Here is a 7,866-nt window from a genome sequence, read left to right on the forward strand (position 1 = left end):
CCTCGCGTGATGGAGAGGGAGCACCACAGGGCGGCAGGAACAGAGCCCTCGCGTGATGGAGAGGGAGCACCACAGGGCGGCAGGAACAGAGCCCTTGTGTGCTGGATAGGGAACACCACAGGGCGGCAGGAACAGAGCCCTTGCGTGATGGAGAGGGAGCACCAAAGGGCGGCAGGAACAGAGCCCTTGCGTGCAGGACAGGGCCGGGGCCCGCACAGGAGCCCCCACACACTAGGCACTCAGTCGTGTCTGCTGAATGACTGAGTAAGCGGACCCACAGCTTCTACACACAACAGCCTGGGAGAGGGTGTAAGAGGATGCAGAGAGACAGACTCTGGCCACACTGTTTGAGTAGCTGGATCAAGCTGTGCCTGAACAAGGATCGTCTACAGAAACCGGTGTATCCATCTTTATGCTAATGCTAACTGGAGTTAGATCCCAACATTTGCTACTAAACAGTGCCCATCTCTGGGTGCAGCGGTGTGGGCCTCCTTAGCTATCAGTTCTCCCCTCCCTGGCCCTCCTCCCCAGGGAGGAATGATGACAAGCCTGGGACGGGCTTAAGGGGAAAGTCCCACTTTTTTCACAAGGGTGGAAGGTTTGGAGGTGAGACGGGATGGCCAACACAGGTTTCCTCTCTGCCGGTTTTCGAGGAGTCCTGCAGCCTGGGGCACCTGGAGCCTAGCACTGCCGTGGGAGGAGGTGACCCCTGACCACCTTACAGCCGTTCTACTTTTCTAAATAAAAGCCTACTTCGGTCTGGTGTGCCGCTCTGCTGTCACCGTCTCACGGTGGCCCTCACAGAGCAGGAACAAGCTGTGAACAGAGGGGACGGTGCCTCCCCTGCCCAGGAAGGAGGCTGGGTCTGAGGCCATGGGATGACAATGCTCCTATGAGGGCTGCTGGGGTCTGCATTGGATCTTTTTCTCTAATTCCTTATTTTTTTCCCTAAACAAGTTCAGTATCTTTAAGCACTGGCTATGGTTGGGCTGCTTTTGAAGCCCAGGCTGTCTGTCCCTACCAGATGATGTGCTGGCCACGGTCCCCCCTCCCAAAGGCTGGGCATTTGTGATCCATCAGAGCCTGCTCCTTTTTGCCAGCAAATGCACAGGGGATGCTCCCGCGGCCCCAGAATCACAACACACCAGCAGATTCCACCTGGTCACTCGGGTCACTCGGGGGTAACTTTTCCTCAGGTCTCCCGTCCCGGTGCCCCCCTGAGCCAGAGAAGTGCCCGCTGCTACTTTCCAGTCAAGGAGTGCCCCTCAGTGCTGATTCGCCCACCTGCCTGACCTCCAGGATTCCTGCACCCTTCCTGGGGCACCAGGCTTTCCCCCAATCCCACCAGGCGGTGTGGTAGGATTCTAGTATTATCTTTATCTCCTTATCTCATTAGAAGGTTATTTCCAACTCTGTCCCGGCACTGGGCTGGCTCCATCGGTCCCGGGGTCGGGGGTCTCTGGGGAAGTGTGCTGGCCCAGCCCGGTCTCTCTGCCCCATGTTCACCCATACCGTCCCCTCCACATGCCCGCTGTGGTGGCTAAAGGAATCTGCAGCTCTCGGGTGACACAGGTACAGAGTGCTCCGATCCAGGCCTCCAGGCAGCATGGCTGGGGGAAGGCAAGGCACTCGGCCGGGTCCCCAGTACCCAGCAGAATGGTGCTGTCAGCTCTGTGAACACCCAGTCCGGCTCCCAGCCCAAACAGAGCAGCATTTCTGCCTGGTCCTTAAAGCTCCTCCTCCAGAGGTCACCGTCAAACACTCAGCACCACGGTCCCAGATACGGAGCCCAGGCCGCGTCCTGCCAAATGTCTGTGGCCTGCAGGGCCAAGGGACCAGGACGGATGGATTTGATAGAATGAGCTGGGGATCAGGAGTTCGGGGAAGGCGGCTGTGGGGACAGACAGAGAGCGAGAGAGAGAGAGAGAGACAGAGCAGAGGAGAGAGAGAGAGAGAGACAGAGATAGAGAGAGACACAGAGACAGAGACGGAGGGAAAGACGGAGGGAGAAAGAGGAAGAGCGAGGGAGAGAGGGGAGGTTTCTGCGGGTCCCAAAGTCGATATATTCTTATCTTCAAGAGAAAACTTAAGAGTCTCTAAATAACCCGAAGCTTGAGGTCTTCACAGTTCTCGGGCTAGAACTCTAATTTTAGAGCCAGGAGTCGTAAATAGCATCTGGGCTAAGAGTCTTCACGGGGAAAGAGGAATCGAGGTGCAGGGTAGCCGAGCATGGTCACTCGCAGGCTGGTGCCGTGCTGGGGCCACAAGGGAGCTACCCTCAGCGCCCAGTCCATCCCAGTCCCAAACGCTGCTCCACTCTGGAGCCAGTGGCAGGCTCCCGAAACCACAGGCACACGCTGGCCTCTCCGGACACAGCTGGCAGCCTCCATTCCGGTCCCGCCCGTGGCCCCATCACTGGAACCATATCGCTGCTACGTGCATTCCCTGGGCAGCGTGTGTCTCCTCCACGGGCTGTGAACTGCAGGAGGGCAGGGGCCCCGCACAGCCCAGCACCCGCAGATGCTCACAGAAATTGCTCACAAAGCCGTCAATTTGCTGTTTGTAAAGGGCCCTGCGGAGCCGGGGAAGGGCAGCTGTCCCTCCTAGTTCCCTTCCTGTATTTCCTGGAAGCCAGAGAGCAACAGCTCTTGAAGGGCCGAGCTGAGGGCTGAGCCATCAAGCCACAAGGGAGGGTCTGGCCCAGGGCTGAGGCTCCCCCACCACCCCAGCCCTCCCTGCAAGGCAGGCGGCCTCATCAGTGAGGTCAACCCAGCAGGTTGAAAAACAAACAGAGGCGCTCTGGAGGCTCCGACTGAAATTCTTCCTCAATGACTAAACCAGGCAGCAACGCGAAGGGGCAGGGGTGGAAAATGCACAGAGGGTCTGGGGAGTACAGGGCAGGCCGAGGACACCACCCTGGGAGGATGGCAGACGGCCCGGCCTCTCCCGCTGCCCCCCAGGTCTGCAGTGCCAGGCGGAGACCTGGAGACCTGAGCCCAAACTGCCAGCCTGTCCCCATGCTCACTGCCACATCACGAAAGCAGGCTCCATGCACCCACCTAAAAGCTCCCATCAACGTCCAACTCCTCTGCCTGATGTCAAAGTCCCGGCCCTCACTCATCCCTCTGCCCCTGTGGGATTTTCCCGGGAGACCCTGGATCTCATGGGTCCATCTCCTCACCAGTGTCACAGCCCTGCAGGACCCCATCATGGTGCATTAGAACAGCGCCCCCTGGGCCGGGCGCGGTGGCTCAAGCCTGTAATCCCAGCACTTTGGGAGGCCGAGACGGGTGGATCACGAGGTCAGGAGATCGAGACCATCCTGGCTAACACGGTGAAACCCCATCTCTACTAAAAAAAATACAAAAAACTAGCTGGGTGAGGTGGCGGGCGCCTGTAGTCCCAGCCACTCGGGAGGCTGAGGCAGGAGAATGGCATAAACCCAGGAGGCAGAGCTTGCAGTGAGCTGAGATCCGGCCACTGCACTCCAGCCTGGGCGACAGAGCGAGACTCCGTCTCAAAAAAAAAAAAAAAGAACAGCGCCCCCTTGGGATTGTGCAGTGCACAGCACGGCCACCCTCCCCAAGCCCCTGGGGCCCCACCTCAAGACCTTCTGCACCTCAGGACCTCACTGGGCATGGCACAGCAGAGAGCAGCAGTTTGGAACTGACCGGGGCTAGTCAGGACGCCAGCTCCGCCCTCCACAGCGGGGACCGTGGTTGGTGTCCTTGGCCACGGGTCATGGAGGAACAGGTAGGGGTGTGCTGGGCAGGGAGTTTGCACCTGGAAGGGGCCTGCTGTCCCCACCCCTCCACGCCACCAGCCTTTGCAAAAATGACTCTGACCACCTGCCCAGCTTGTCTGTCACCAGAGCCTTCAGGGCCGAGCTAAGTCCACCTCCAGACACCTGTGCACCAACCAGCATCCAGACACCTGTGCACCGACCCGCAGTGTTTCACAGGGTGAGAAAATGGCCTGTAGCCAGGCCTGGAGGCTCTATGTTAACCTTCGCCTGGATGGCTGCCCTGAGTGGGGTCTGACGTGCCCAGAGGCACTGCGCTTGTTCATGACTCCCAGCTCATCATTCCTTGCTGAAGAATGAAGGGCCGGTCCAAAGGGCCTCGGGGGAGCTCTTCCTGAAGGAGACAGTGTCGCTGCTGTCACTGCAGTAGTTACTATGAGATTCTCTGTGCACAGGATCTGTGGCTCATCTGTGTTCAACACTAGACCACCCTCCCCACAGGCACAGGCCTGTCTGACCCAGCACCACCCTACTCCCGGGGTGGACTGACTTGGATCCCAAATCCCCCATGTACAAGCCCCATGGTCCTGGGCAAAATGTGTCCCATCCCGGATGCTGCCTGTCATTACCTGTAAGAAGGACACAGTGGAGCCTCGCAAGGGGAGTGGCTGGCAGGAGCCTGAGATCTGACCACCGGAGAACACCAGGGCACCGCCGCAGTGCCCCCTAACCAGCCCCACAGTGCAGGGGACAGAGCGGGGAAGGATAGCGGGGTGGTAGGTTAGGGCCTCAGAGACTGTTCTTTCCACACAAGACACAAGACAAGGAGGCCCAGAGAGCGAAAGGAAGAAAAGGATGATCAGGCTCCCAGCGCCAATGGCAGCGTATCGTTTTAAGGGTGTCGAGTAGTGAAGAGGAGGCTCCAAATGAACTGAGAATTGATGAGAACTGAAGGCCTGAAAGGCATCTCGGATAACAGAGGGCAGAGACCACGTGACGTCAACACAGAGCCACTGAATGGGACTGACCCAGCAAGCCCTGGAGCCTCGCCCTACACAGATCTAATGCCTGCCCCCCAGCAGGGGGTAACACCAACCAGCCTGATCCCTGCTCCCTCTTCCCAGGCTCTGCCTTGGCAAAAAGCAGACACTTCAGGGGCCATCCAGTTCCAACGGCATTTAGCTCCAGCCCCTTCACCCAGGGCCCGGCCCACCGGTTCCTCCAGCAAGTGGCCGTTTCATTTTATCTGCACTGTGCTTCTCTTTGCCCTGGCGGGCGAGAGTCTTGGCGGATCGCTTGGGCTGTCATCCTGGGTGGTCCAGCTGCCCAGCCACAGGGCAGGAAATGGGGGTCTCTGTCACTCACTGCGAGAGTGCACATCAGTTCAGGGATGACAGCAGCCAGGATGAAAACAGGCTCTGAAGAGACCACGGGGGAGCAGCAGGTGGTGAGAAGCAGGTGTCTGCCCTGCAGGGGTGCAGACAGCTTCCCGGGGCTGGCACCAGCCAACACACCTGCCGATGGGACCCCTGAGTCAGGGATGCCCACCGGGGTGGCAGGCCACTGCAATGAGCCTGTCATTGGGGGACTGGACCCTGGGCACCTTCCATGCAGCTGAACACCCTGGGGGAGGGGCGGCTGAGGACCGTGCACCTGTTATGCGCTCTGCGCCCAGCTGCCATACTTCCCTTATTCATCAGCTTGGCCCACAGCATCGGCCCCTTCACTGGTACATGAGGAAACAGCCTGAGAGAGGTAGGCAAGCTGCCTGTAGTCTCAGAGCCACTGACCCCAGAGACACAGTCCACCTGAGTTTCAGAAAGCATCCATTTGGGTCCAAAATCTTCTTTCCTCTGCACCGTGGGGCTGCAAGCTGGGAGAATGACTCCAAGATCCCCTCAGACACCCTGCTGCAGAGGCAGTGACCCTGGGGAGAACTCTGGGGCTGTGATGAGGGCAGAGCGAGCCTCACTCTGGGGAAGAGCGGAATTGTTCTTCACAGGATGCTCAGGACCACAGGAGGCCTTGCATGGAGAGGAGACCCTCCATATCCAAGCTATGGGGTGAACAGAGAATGTTGAGACCCCCAGCGGCGGAACAAGGGCCGGGCAGAAGACGTCCCTCCCATGAAACCATGCCATGGGGCGTTCCAGGCAGCGGTGGAGAAAGCAGCCTCCTCACGGTCCTCCCGCATCCACTGAATCAACCACGCACCACAGCTCGGCACTCATTCAAGGACGGACACACAGGCACGTGGAGAGATGAAGGAGGAACAGGGAGTAAGATGGCCAGACTAAGAAAGGATGGAAGGATGGATACAGACAAACGGCTCACAACAGGATGGAAAGAGGTGCTTGAAGAATGGCCCCAGGGATGGCTGAATGAAGGCTGGCAGCACCAGGGAGTGATGGGGAAAGGAATGTCATCACCTTGAAGATCCCGTTGATAAACCTCACCCTCGCATCATTTCAGAGTCGGGGCAAGGGCCGGGCTCCACGAACCTGAGCATTTGCACATGGCCTCTTTCTACCAGATGCACTGGATTCCTGCCTGTGTGGGCAGATTCAGGACTTAGAAGGCAGTGAGAAACCTCTCCTGCTGTCCTGAAATGCTCAATGGAACCCAGCACAAGGATGTACCTGAGAACCAAGGGCAGCTCCACCCCTCTGAGCCTTATTCCCTGCAGGAAAGGAGGTGTAATACCAGGGCCTGCCTTCCCCGAGAAGCCATGACTGGCAGCTGAGATCTGGAGCAATATTAAGGCTGGACTTTCAGGCTTCCCATCCTCAGGAGTTATTCTGAATATTCAAGGCAGCATCCAGCAGAGACACTGTTGCTTCATGAAGCTCAAGGAAGGTGAGAGGCCCCGCCACCAATCACGATGGGATGGACCGCCGCTTCCTGGTTTCCCTGCCTCTTCTGTGTCTCCCCAGCAAACCACAACCAGCACACTCCATGGCCTCCCCCAGCACAGGACTGGCAGCAGGTGCTCCAAGGGACTTGCTCTTTCCCAGACCATGAGCTCCTTTAGGGAAGGGACAAGTCTTGCCCTTAATCCACAGTGGAGAAGAGAGCTGAGCTCAGAGCGGATGCTTGGTACCATGATCCAAGGAAGGAAGAAGGAAGGAGGAAGCCAGCCAATGAGCAAGCAAAGGAACAAGTAACAGATGGTCAAACCAACCAATGAACAAATGCAGGAATGACCCAAGCAAAGAACAAACAGACCAACCAACTAAGGGACAAGCGAACAAACCAGTAAGTGAACAATGAAGCACCACCCCCACCAGCAAATAAAGGAGGGACTAAATGAACAAATCAACCGATGAACAAACGAAGGAACTGTGCATTCGTGGCTCCATGACGAATGCCAGTGAAAGAAGAAGGCTTTCAGAAGCAGCAATTTTGCAGGATCTCAATGTGGATGTGCACATGCACTGACCTGGCACACCCTCCTTTAGGGCTGAGTCCTACAGAAAGGCTTGCTCTGTGCCAGGACATCCAAGGCTTGCTCACAGCAGCAAAGAACTGAAAACAAGGCACATGCCCATCAATTGGGAACTGGTTAAATCAACAAAGCTGCATCTGCCAAATATGCTGCAGAGGCCAGACAGGAAGGGGTTCGTGCAGACGGCCTGAGAAGGAGAGATGGTCCAACATGTCCTTAAGCCATGGAAATCCTTATAAAGCACGATCCCTTTTATGTTAAAATAAGTAAAAGACGGCGACGTCATCTGATAACACATCATGCAAATGCACACACCAGTAAGTCCAGAACGATACCAATCAAAGAGCTGAGGGGTTACTTCTGGGAAGGGGCTGAGGTTTGGTGGAGCAGGGAAGGAGGTCTGCTTATCATTCTCTATATCCCTCTACTTCATAAAAATTGTGTAAATACTTAGCCACATAAAACTGGCATAATTTTGTTAACCAAATTAAAAAAAAGCGAAAACGAAAGTTTAAAGTGTGGAAGTTTCAAAATGGCCACAAATTATCTCACATAACAGCCCATCAAGGGGCGGTGTCTATGTCCCCTTCCCTTTAATCAAGGTGGGCTTTGTGGCCACCTGACTGATAGAACGCGACCGAAGCAGCACTGCTGGTGTGCAGGTCTAGGCTTTAAGAAA

This window comes from Colobus angolensis, unplaced genomic scaffold (assembly GCF_000951035.1).
Source record: "Colobus angolensis palliatus isolate OR3802 unplaced genomic scaffold, Cang.pa_1.0 Scaffold44, whole genome shotgun sequence".
Taxonomy (NCBI): Eukaryota; Metazoa; Chordata; class Mammalia; order Primates; family Cercopithecidae; genus Colobus; species Colobus angolensis.